The sequence below is a fragment of the Phocoena phocoena genome, chromosome 7 (genome assembly GCF_963924675.1).
Source record: "Phocoena phocoena chromosome 7, mPhoPho1.1, whole genome shotgun sequence".
Lineage (NCBI taxonomy): Eukaryota > Metazoa > Chordata > Mammalia > Artiodactyla > Phocoenidae > Phocoena > Phocoena phocoena.
The window spans coordinates 34,549,561-34,562,447 of record NC_089225.1 but is presented as its reverse complement, the minus strand read 5'-3'; positions in this window follow the sequence as shown (position 1 = coordinate 34,562,447).

The window sequence follows — 12,887 nt, the reverse complement described above, 5'->3', positions numbered from 1 at the left end:
TTTAACATAAATGTAATAATCTGAATATATAAATTCAGTCTTGTAGAGACACAAGAGTGAAAGTAAAGAGACCAGTTGCAAGGTCGTTGCAGGAATTGAGTGAAGAGATGACGGCAACTTGGACAAGGGTGATAGCCAAGGTGCTAAAGAAAGATGGAGGAATTCAGGCTCTTCTTTGGAGTCATAATCAGTAGAACTTGCTGATAGGTTGATGTGTGGCTAAAGAAAGGAGAGGAATCAAAGGCTATTCCAGATTTTGGTTTAATGGTACCATGAGCTGAAATGGGAGGAAGCCAGGATAGGATTTTCCATGAGATGGTTACAAATAAAGTGCTATAAGGGTGTAGTGAGATTATTTCTTACTGAACTAAGAGACGAAAGAGGTATAACAGATGAAGTATTATTTGACATGAGTCTTTTAGAAGAGAGAGATGATGCTCCAGACAGAAGAAACTATGCCCTCCAAGACAAAGCAGTGGGGAAATTCAAAGCATGTCCAAAGACTGGAGAATAGTAATTTGGTTTTGACTGAGTGATTGATTCAGCCATTCAACAATTATTTATTGAAAACAGTATAGGCCAAGTAGCATGTTACCAGCTGAAGATTCAAGGATGTTTGAAATATAGTCCTTTTCCCTCATGAGGTTTACTGCCTGATAGGTGGTGTTGAATAAATTCAATGAACACATGGGGAAGAGATATGAAAACAAATATTTATACATAATACTTTTTTTATTCATTCAATACACATTTCTTGAGTATCTACTATGTGCATTGTTCTAGCACTTGCACAGTGTTCTGGGACTTTTTTAAAATTAATTTTTAGAAGAGTGTAGTTGCTTTACAATGTTGTGTTAGTTTCTTGCCATACAGCAAAGTGAATCAGTCATACATATACGTATATCCACTCTTTTTTAGATTTCCTTCCCATTTAGGTCACCACAGAGCACTGAGTAGTGTTCCCTGTGCTAGACAGTAAGTTCTCATTAGTTATCTATTTTATACATAGTAGTGTATCTATGTCAGTCCCAATCTCCCTGTTCATCCCACCCCTTCTTCTCCCCTTGGTTGTTCTGGGACTTATATCCAAGTACAAATGGATGTGCTTATAGAAGTCGTAGGAAAGGATTTGTAGAGTCCATATGGTTTTGATTGGGGTGGGGGGGGTCGGGATTGTTCAGGAAAGACTTTACAAATAAGTCAACTTTACAGTAGAGTAGTTGGAATTCAGACCAAAATATTAGGCAAGGACCACACTATGGAGGGCATTAGGAAGTCGCTGAGGGATTTTTGACCACTGAAGTGACAGAATTGGACTTTATTTTGGCTATTAATCTTATTAATTTGATGCAGGAAGAACTATAATAAGGAGCAACGGGGAAAGGAGAAGTTTTGAAAGACCCAGCAATTCCACTCTTAGGAAAATAATCAGAAGAATTGGAAACGCATGTCCACACAAAAATCTGTACAGGAGTGTTTACAGCAGCATCATTCATTACAGCCTAAAGTGGAAACAATTCAAATATCCATCACCTGATGAATGGATAAAGAAATATGTTATATCTGTATAATGGAATATTAATCAGCTGTAAAAAAGAATGAAGCATTAATTCATGCTACGACATGAATGAACCTTGAAAACATATGCTAAATGAAAGAAGCCAGTTCAAAAAGCTACATATTGTATGATTCTATTCTTTTGAAGTGTCTAGAATAGATAATTCCATAGAGACAGAAAGTCAGTTAATGGTTTCCAGGGCCTGGAGGAGGGAAGGGTGAGGAGAGTCTATTAATCGGTTTAGAGTTTCTTTTGGGGGTGATGAAATTGTTGCAAAATTAGATAGAAGTGAAGATTGCACAACTCTGTGAATATACTAAAAACCACTTAATTACATGCTTTAAAAGGGTAGCTTTTATGGTATGTGAATTATATCTCGCTAAAGATGTTATTTTAAAAATTGAGTGACTTTGAGACAGGTAATACCATTACCAGGATATAGAGGACATGAAAGGGAGCAGATCTGGGGAGAAGACGAGTTTGCGACATAGAGAAGTTAAAACATTTAGGTGTAAATATCCGTTGTTGTAAATGCTCATTCACAGCTTTAAAAGAGGTGTATTTGGGTATTCTCTACACAGAAATGACTACTAAAACCCTGGGAGTGGTTGAATACTCTGAGTGAAAAAGTGAAGAGAAGTGATCACGTCCAAGATAAAATCTTGATAAATGCTATGGGAAAGCAGCAAGGGAGAGAACAGAATTCCAGAAAGAAAAACTATTTGGAAAAAGGCCTGAAGAAAGGAGTCTGAAACAATGTGAAGAGCTGAAATAGAAGGCCAGTGTGGCAGAGCCCGGAGGTAAACGACAGGAAAGACGAGACTGGTGGTGTCATCAGAGGTGAGTTTGTATAAATCTCATAGGCAGGGTTGAGGATGCTTGATCCTTAAGCTAAAGAACAAAATGAAGGTCTTAAACAGGAAAAGTCATGATTAGATTTGCATTTTTAAAAGATCACTCCAGCTGTAGTGTGAGGAATGGTTTGGAGAGGGTTCAATCAAAATAATCCTGGTGGGAGATGAAAACTTGGACTACGATGGTGATTGTGTAGGTGGAGAGACTTGAGAGAGGTTTCAGAGATGAAATGACAAGTGGGTGATGATTGAATGTCTCTGGTGAGGGAGAGACGGGTGTCCAGGAATATGACTTATTTTCTGGCTTACTTTCGTTAGATGGTGGTGCCTTTGAATGGGATAGAAGAGAAATCCACTGTGAGGGGAGAAGTGGTGTTCATCAAAATCCAAGCAGAGCTATTGAGAAGAAAGTTGAGCTATTGATAGCTATTGAGAAGAAAAAGAGCTATTGATAGCTCTGAGCTGAAGATGATAACCGGGGAGTCGTTATCATGTAGATGGTCATTGAACTCAGGGAGTGAATGAGGTTGATAAGGGAGAGAGAATAGAGTAAGAAGCTAACAGAACCAGTCTGAGACTACAGACCGAAGACCACGATGAACTTGAAGAACATCAACATTTCATGCTCAGATTGAGCAGACTGAGCCCCTGTAAGAGAAGGAGAGAAGGTCTGGTGAGAAAAACAGAAGGAACACCAGGATAATCCTCTGTCATGAAAACCAAGGAAGCAGAATGTTTCAAAGAGAAAGTGGGTAATCAGCAAGGATGGATGGTGTAGATGCTGCTAAGAGATCAGTAAGGATAAAGACTGAAAAATGTCAGTTGTAAAAATGTGATATAATTCCACGTGACAATGTACCATAAATAGATGACATTACAAAACCCAAATCTGGACACAACCTTTGAGGGATGAGGTGTGACCAGTGCTGACTATTGTTGAACATGGCTTGTGAATGTTCAGAGGAGTTCCTGATGCTGATTAGGGAACTGAGACTTGGTGACCTAAGTAGCTTCAGTAACAAGACATGACTCAACCACCTGGAGAGTATTTGAGGTGTAGTTTCAAACCCATAGTCCCCTGGGTCCTCCCTCACCAGAACCTCCATCCAAAGAAGGCCAGGAATGTGGAAACAAGTGGGGGAATTCCCCGTCATTTCTGGTAGTGCCTGAAATCAGAGGGAAAACATCCACATCTGACTCACCAAATCTTTCAGTAACACAAAAACATATGTATTTCTTAAATAATAAGTGTATCTTTCCCTCTTTCATACATCCCACTCCCATCTCCAGCAGCCTAAAAGCTCATGCTCTAACTCCTGTTGGCTGAAGATGTAACTGGTCAGTTTCGGGGCAGGGCAGGGTGAGTGGTTATCCAATGAGCTGTGCAACAACACCGGCAATGTAAATTACAGCACTGTCCAACCGTTTTGGTAAAATTTTCATAATCTAATAATGACTTCAGTGTTGATGGTTATCAGTGAGGTAGGATGGCAATTTTCTGTTATTTAAGGTAATTCAATCCAAGCAGAACATAAACATTATAAAAATTTATACTTTCAACGAGATCTATTTTACACGCGTTTGAAAGCTAGCTGTATTAAATCACTTTTTATTACATAAGCTAATGATGTGGATAATGTTGTTGACTTTTTATTCATCTCTTAATGGGAAGTTTCAAAATCGTATAGGAAGATGACACAAATCATTCATCAGGAACCACAACCCTAAGTTACACAGAAGATAAAGTAGAACTGAAAGCTGTTTATAGGATCTCTTGCAATTGCTCAAGAAATAGTATATTTCTGCTTGACTGCCTACAGCAAGCAGTAGGTGGGTAAAATCTAAGCTGCCTCACTAAACTCCTATTTCCAAGCATAATTAACAAAGTTTGACTTTTAGGTTGTGTGTGCTTTTCAAATTAATTGCAGTCAGAGCTTACTTTTTCAGAGGTTATAGCTTGGTTATCATGTTTTTGGATTGTATAGGCCCTCTGCTTCTCTTCCTCTTTTACTCCTCCCCCCCCCCCCCCCCCCCCCCGCCTTTTGTTGTTGTTTTGCCCATTTTCAAGCTATGTCATCCCTTGTTAGTAATTCCACTTGGCAAAGGAGCAGAGAAAGGAGCTGAAACGTAATTCCATTCACTTTACCTCTTTGCTAGCAGCAATGGCAGAAGATGTATTACAGGAAGAGGTTGAAAGTACTGGCTGAAATGAAGTTCAGGGAATATGGTATATTTCAATTACTCGTGCTCTCACTCTATTCTTTAGACAAACAAGCCAGTCCTGGGCATGCAGTCAGCTGCTCAAGTCTAATTATCTCAGCTGCGGGGTGTCCACAAACCGTGCTTCCCACCTCTTCACCTGCTCTGTCTACCCAACGTTGTCAGCAGTCAGCACAAGGAAAACCTAGCTGCCCACTGCACTCACATCACTCTAAGAAGTGTAAGAAATTGCAGCATTGGAAACACAGCCCTTAGGGGTGGCTTAGGATCTCCTGGGGATCTAGCAGATACTGGGGCTTCCCTGGTGGCGCAGTGGTTGAGAGTCCGCCTGCCGATGCAGGGGACACGGGTTCGTGCCCCGGTCCGGGAGGATCCCACATGCCGCGGAGCGGCTGGGCCCGTGAGCCATGGCCGCTGAGCCTGCGCGTCCGGAGCTTGTGCTCCACAACGGGAGAGGCCGCGGCAGCGAGAGGCCCGCGTACCGCAAAAAAAAAAAAAAAAAATGCAGATACTGACTCAGTAGGTCTGGGGTGAAGCCTGAGGTTCTGAATTTCTAACAAGCTCCCGTGCAACACTGTTGCTGCTGGCCTAGGGACCCACACATTTTGAGTAGAAAAAGCTTAGAAAACCTGTGGTAGACCTTGATAAACAATAAATAAGAACCCATTCTACTTTACACAGAGTTCAGGGTAGAGGTAATAAAGATCCTCCAGGGTGTATTTTTGTTTAAACACAGAAAGAGGTATGTTTTGCTATAAATCAGTGGGTTTCAAACATGGTTCCTTTTTAAAAAAAAATTTTATTGTGATAGGAACACTTAACATGAGATCTACCCTCTTAGGAAATGTTTAAGTGTATAATCCAGCATTGCTAACTACGTATGATGTGGTATAGCTAACCTCCAGAATTTTTTCATCTTGCTTAACTAAAACTCTACACCCATTGATTAGTAACTCCCTACTTCTCCCTCCCCTGGCCCCTGGCAACCACCATTCCACTCTTTGATTCTGAGTTTGACTATTTTTTGCTGCCTCATATAAGTGGAATCATGCAGTATTTGTCTTTTGTGACTGCCTTATTTCATTTAGCATAAGGTCCCCAAGGTTCATCCATATTGTCACATATTGCAGAAATTCCATGTTTTTTCTTTAAAGGCTGAATAGTATTCCATTGTGTGTTTATATTACACCTTCACCTAGGGAAAGGAAGGTGTTGGTACATGCACCTAGCACCCCAGCTTTTCCAAGAGGGCTCCCCCGAGGACTGGCTTCTGTCTTGCCAGTACTACAGCTCTGATGGGTACAGCACAGTCTAGCTGCCTGGGGAAAATAGAGATGGCAGCCTGAGCTAGTAGGTGACATATATCCCCCCTGCTTGGCCCAGAGCAAGCAGATGAAAAATCTCAGCTCTCAGCTTTTCCTGGGAGGTAAAGAGTGGAATCAAACATGTTTTCTTAAAAGCAGTAGAACTCCTTTCTCAAAAGAAATATTTTATAAAACTTCACTATATAAAACAGATAAGTGGTTGCATAAAGGGCAGATCCCCTAAACCCTACACACTTAGCCTCCCTTTCAGCTTCCCTCAGCCAGAAACATCTCAGTGGGAACTCTAGTTTCCAAAGGACACACACAAAAAACCATTGCTTTAGGCTGTAGTTTATGTCTCCTGGCCAGTGTCACATGGTAGTACTCATTCAGCACATATTTATTTATTGAATACCTACTGTGTGCCAGGCACATGTGGGGCACATTCTAACGGGAAAGAGTAACAATAAATAGTAAACAAAATGAATAAATAAATTACATAATACATTAGAAGGAGATAAGAGCTATAGAAGAAAGTGGAGAACAGGGTAAGAGGAATCAGGATCCTGGTGTGGGCTGGGGTATGTGCAGCTGTAAATAGAGTCATCAGAGGGAGCCTCAAGGAGAGAGTGATATTTAAGCAAAGGCTTGAAGGTGACCCAGGGCAACAGTGACGGTGCATGAATTCATGGTAAAGTTTGCTGCTGAGACCCACCCTATGCAAGGTTGACCTAGAGTCTATCTAAAGGCAATCCATAACGGGTAGTTGATCCTGCAGGTTCCCAGCCTGCACTGCTCAGGTCACAAGGAGGCATGAAGCCACACACCGGGTTTTACACCCTGCTATCATGTGGGGTGTCAAACTGATTTTGGAGTCAGTATCAATTATTCATTTATTCATTTCTCAAACACGCATTAACCATCCACCATGTTAGGGGCCCTGTACTAGGTGCCCAGGATACAGATGTCTGCAATCTAGCCAGAGGGGCACGTGCATGAGACAGCAATCCCCAGACAATGTGCCAAGTGCAAGATAAAGTTATGCACCTGGGTAATGAGAACTCGAGGGCATCAACCCAGGCCTGGGGTCACAGAAGGCTACCTGACACAAAGGATGCAGCAGGACTTCAGTGATGGCAGCCCACCTCCCTCTCAACAAACCCCCTGGCTAAATAATTGCCCTCTACAAGTCTGAAACCCTTTATAAATATCTGGTTTTGATGCATGGGTTTTTTTTTTTTTAAATCACTGCTAATTGAAGTAAATTGTTACCTTCAGATATTCCTGCACTCTGCATTAGTGAGATGTTTTTCTTCATTTATAGAGTAATTTATTTTGCTATACATTCATTGTTCATGACACTTCATCATGCTGAAATGCATTTTCTTGATTGTCTGCAGAGTCACCCAGGGGTAATAAATGTGTTGCTACATTTTGTAGACTGAAAAATGTCCTGCGTGAACAAGCAATCGAGAGAGGGCAGGCAGAGGGGAGGGAGGGACAAAGAGACACAGTGCACGAAGAGAAAGGCAGAGAACTAACAGAAATAAGTCCCAGAACAGGGAGAGGAAAAGCTCATTTGTCCACACGATACAGCATCCAGCTGACACTTATGTCCAAGCGATACAGCTCCACTCACGTCAGGAAGACCCAGGGGTCAGCCTGCTGGTGGTCACTGCTGACACCTTTGTCCTGAGACAAGGTGCCCTAAAGAGGAACTTGGATGCATCACACAATATCCCAGCACTGGGGATTTATGCATTGTGGCGACCAGACTTTTCAACTGAGAGATCAAAGAGGAAATCTCAGAAAGGAGACCAGATTTGAAAGGATGTCGCCAGAGCTGTGCAGATAGGCAGGTTGATTCTTTTACCCTCACAATCCCACCCCGGCCCTTCCAGGATGCCATGCAGACCTCCTCTGTCTGTGATCCTCTGGCATCGGGTATGTGGGCTCTGGGGGACTCATGTGCATTTTTCTACTTGTAGGAAACTGCCACACTTTGTCCCAAGGGACCTGCTCTCTGGCACAAAATCTCGGTGTCATTGGGGGGTTCCTGCTGCCTTCTGCTCCCCTTTTCTCCACCTTCTGCTTCCTTCCCCCCTCAGTCCTCTCCTCCAGAGAGACATAGCAACCAAAAATAGCCAGTGCAAAAAAAAAAAAAAAAAAAAAAATAGCCAGTGCACTTACTCTCAATCTTCTGAGCATTAATCACCACCCTACCCCCAGCCCCCAGGCTGGAGAAGTTCCATCACGATTATTCCTGAGACTGTCTTGTGACACAAATGGGCACACAGACAATTCCTGACTGGCCCCACCCCTCCATTATCATAGATGTCTTTTTAGCTCGGAGGTCATCAATCACAGGACCCTCCTCGGCATCTCAGAGCAGGCCGCCCAACCCAGGAATGCTGAGAGGAGCAATTGCTTGTCTTTGAGTCCGGTTTTACTTTAAATGCTTGTTTTTATAAAGGAACAAGCATAGTGGACACATGGGCCACTCATCCCATCATCCTCTTTCTGATGGTGACCTCGAGGGACAATTTGTAGAAAGGCATGGTTTGGAGAATTTTCCCCTGCTTAATTACATTTTCGCAGCAGTCTCAAAAGTCTCCAACACCCCTTGCTTCCCTTAATAACCATTAGTGCTATATTATACATGGGCTTATTTATACCCAGTCCCACTAAGTTTTTCATGATCTGCTCCTTAAGGAAAGAGGTTTACTATTGTGTAAAGTACTTTTTCCTTTTTTGTGAGTGTGCTACATTTATCTCTTTGATCCTTACTTCCAGTATTTGGTTAATAAATCTGTGTTCTGTGCCCTATAGGGCTTGATTCATGTATGCATTTATATAATGAATATTTATTGAGCGCTTTCTCATAATGACTAAAAAGTTGTATTTTCTTTTGTTATAGTTTACCTTCACATGTATATCCTAGATGCTTTCTCTCCTTGCTTACCTACTGGTCCTTAGCTATGCGCCCCAAGTAGCATCATTTTTCTCAATGATTGTTGGCAGCCAGCACCTTCCACTGGTGTAGACTTCTATATTTTGATGCAAAGATAAGGTAATACTCTATGTTTTCTTTCCACTGCTCATGCTAATGATGGCCTACATTTTGTTGGTCTTTTGTTGCAACTGTACCTGTTTACTTCATATTGTCACTACACTTATTAGAGTTGCTCCAAATTAATGCCTGTGTGCTTAGATCTGTCAGTATCACTCCTTTGGATCATTTTCCCCAGTGCCACTCCCTTCCCCTCGATCAAACTGAAATGCATTTGATATTTTAAAAAACCTTGTGCAAAGCCTAAAAAGATCTCACCAATTAGCATCTTACTGTCTGGAAGATTTCATCCTATACTGCCATCTAAGTTCAAACCAACTCAAAGGCAGCTAAACCTAACAGTTCTTTATTTGCCTATTTAGTGTTGCATCAAATAAAAATTTTGCCTTACCAATAATTTTTCAACCCCTATCAACGATCTATGATCATAGAGAAGAAAGAGAGCTACGTCATCATTAAGCCCACAAATAATTCATCAGCATCACTGAAGGCCGTAAGTATAAGATCCTTCACTATTGAACCTGCTCTTACAGTTTTTCACCTTCTTAGCCCCCATCCTTTATCTTTCTATCAAAAGCACTGATAGGGCTTCCCTGGTGGCGCAGTGGTTGAGAGTCCGCCTGCCGATGCAGGGGACACGGGTTCTGTGCCCCGGTCCGGGAAGATCCCACATGCCGCGGAGCGGCTGGGCCCGTGAGCCATGGCCGCTGAGCCTGCGCGTCCGGAGCCTGTGCTCCGCAGCGGGAGAGGCCGCAACAGTGAGAGGCCCGCATACTGAAAAAAAAAAAAAAGCACTGATAAAAATAGTAGAGTTGCGAATAGCTAGCCAGATTTAAGTCAAATCCTTGATAAGCAAAGCAGCTAAAGGAGTCATTTTTTTTTATTTTGGATGGTTTCAGAGCGTGAAGAAGACTGCTAGCTGGCCACCAAAATGCATCTCCCCCCTTTTACTGGGGAGAACACACCTCAACTTCATTTTACGGCCTCCCTTCTGGTTCAGAGGGGCCACCCGGATGAGCTCTAGCTAACTTCTATTGTAGTGAGCCATTGAATTTCATTGAATTTCTCTTTCTTCCCTCAACTTAGTCTAACCTGACGTGTAAAAGGAATTATCTCCCTTAGAGTCAGGTCTCTCTCAGCAAAGAGGGATGATTTCCCTAATCTAATAAGCAGATGCCCAGGCTGCCAAGTCATGCAGTAGAATTCTTGGAGAGAAAAGGACACTGCTTCTTAATACTGCCAGTCCTCAGAGTCAGAGATTTTAAGAGATGGGAAGGAGCTTGATATGGTTGCTGCTGGCTAATTCTCTTGGTGGATATTTCCCTGATTCTAATTCATCGATCTTCTCCCCACCAGGCTGTTTCTCTCATGGCTTCTATGATGTATACAGCTTCTGCTGAAGGAGACACACCCAGAAAGTCAAGTCCACAATTCTGTGAGTTTTGATAAACAGAGTCATGTAACCACCATCACAACGTTCAAGATACAGAGCATTTTCGTCTCTCTAAAAATTTCCCCCGTAGTCTTTGGAACCAGCCCCCCGACCCCCAAACCCTCAGCCTCTTGCAGCCATTCATCTGTTTTCTCTAGAATCATATAAATGGGAACCTAGAGCACATACGTAACCTTTTGGGTGTGGTTTCTTTCATTAAGATAAAGCATGTAAACCTCACTCACTCTGTTGCATGTATCAGCAATCTATACCTTTTTTGTTGCTGAATCATATCCCGTTCTGTTGGTATATCACAGTTTGCTTATTTATTCCCCAGTAAGGGACGTTTGGGTTGTTTTCAGCTTTGGGCTACTATGAAAAAAGCCACTCTAAACATTCATGTGCAGAATTTTGTGTGAGCAGAGGTTTCATTGCCCTTGGGTAAAAAGGGATTGCTGGGTTGTGTGGGAAGCATTTAACTTTATAAGAAACTGTCAAAATATTTTACAAAGTAACTGTTCCATTTTGCACTCCCATCAGAGTTCTAGCTTTTTAAATAATTTATCCATTCTAATAGATAGTGCCATAAATTATTTTTACCGGTTCTAGAACATTGTATACAGGCAGACTTTGAAGATAATGTGGGTTTCGCTCCAGACCACCTCCATAAAGCAAATATTGCAATAAAACGTCTCACGAATTTTTTGGTTTCCCACTACTTACAAAAGTGGCATTTAATTTATACTATAGTCTTTTAAGTGTGCAACAGCATTATGTCTAAAACGAAATGCACATTCCTTAGTTAAAAAAGACTTTATTGCTAAAAAATGTTAATCGTCATCTGAGCCTTCAGCAAGTGGCAGTAGTAACATCAAAGATCACTGTCACCACAATAAATATAACAATAATAAAAAAGTTTGAAATATTGCAAGACTTACCAAAATGTCACAGAGACACGAAGTGAGCAAATGCCGTTAGAAAAATGGTGCCGATAGACTTGCTTGACACAGCGTTGCCACAGATCTTCAATTTGTAAAAAATGCGATATCTGCAAAGCATAATAAAGCAAAGTGAATAAAACGAGGTATGTTTGCAAATGGAATCATTTGTCTGGTTTCTTTTGCGTAGCAGAGTGTATGCAAATTCATCCACGTTATTATATGTACCAGTAGTTAATTCTTTTTTTAGTGCTGAGTGGTATTCCATTATATGGCTAGATCTCTTTTATTTATGCATTCACCTGTTACTGGGCACTTCGGTTGCTTCCAGTCTGGATCACCTAAGGGGTGGACAAAACACCTAAGACACCCCTCTGGCGCAACCCCTGGACAAACCCCTGCCCTCACCCCATATAAGGAACAAGCTCACGCCACCCTCACGGAGCGAGCAAGCAGGGGAACATGGTGTTTGTTCTCGATCCCCGCTGCTGCAGCAGGGGTCCCGATAAAACCTTGCCTGAATTTCTTGTCTGGCCTCTGATCAATTTCTATTGATTGGGGAAGGCCAAGAACCCTGGTCATTATCACTACGAGACACAACACTTCCCCATCCCTGGCCATGGTCTAACCCACGGCTCAGCTTGTTTCCCAGCTTTTCTGGATCACTTTGCACATAGTTTATTTCAGAAAATGACGCAGTGATGAAAGACATGCAGTTCACCTCAGGTTATTCTACGGCTTCTGCACAAAGAGAACGCTCTCCCACCGTGCTCTCCAAAGAGCACAGCTCTAAGGCTTGTGGACCTGATTATAATGGTCTGATTAACCCATCGGGGGCTCACACGGGCTTTAGTCAGTGCAAATTTACCTGGGCACTAGTCTTACAGCTAATCCTATCAAAGGCTGTAGGCTGGGGAGTGGGATGAGATTACAAATCCAAACATATTTACACAGATGTCTTGTTTAGCCCTGCACACAGCCAGGAATGCCTTTGCATCTTGTAACAAAATCACAGGCCAACTTTGTTAGAAACCTAAGACCAGGATATTGACGGAGAGAGAAAATGGGAGAGAAAGAGAATGGATGGAGAGTAAGTTAAAAAAAAAAAAAAAAAAAAGCTCCCGGAGAAGCAGCTTCCAGCAGCTATCAGCTGAGAACAGCACGTTTGTGTTCAGCCTATGTGGTTATTTTCCGATTAGGCAGGGTTGTCTGTCTAATCAGATTTTCTCCTTCCCTGTTATCCATCTTATTAGGCTCTTTCTACATGTGCAGCTTCGGGTTCCCTAGCAGTCACAAGATGATTCAAAGTAACGGCCAACAAAGCCACTTTAGGTGGGATGGTATTTATTAGGTTTGTTCCCAGCCAGGCCTCTCTGACTCCACATAAGTAAGAGGATCAATTTTCTCTCTCTCGCATTTAGGTCTCATGAGGACTCTAGTTTTCATACAAATCTAATAATGAAAACAGTTTCTTGATTAATCAGAAAAGCTCCTCTGTAGAACCTGATCTA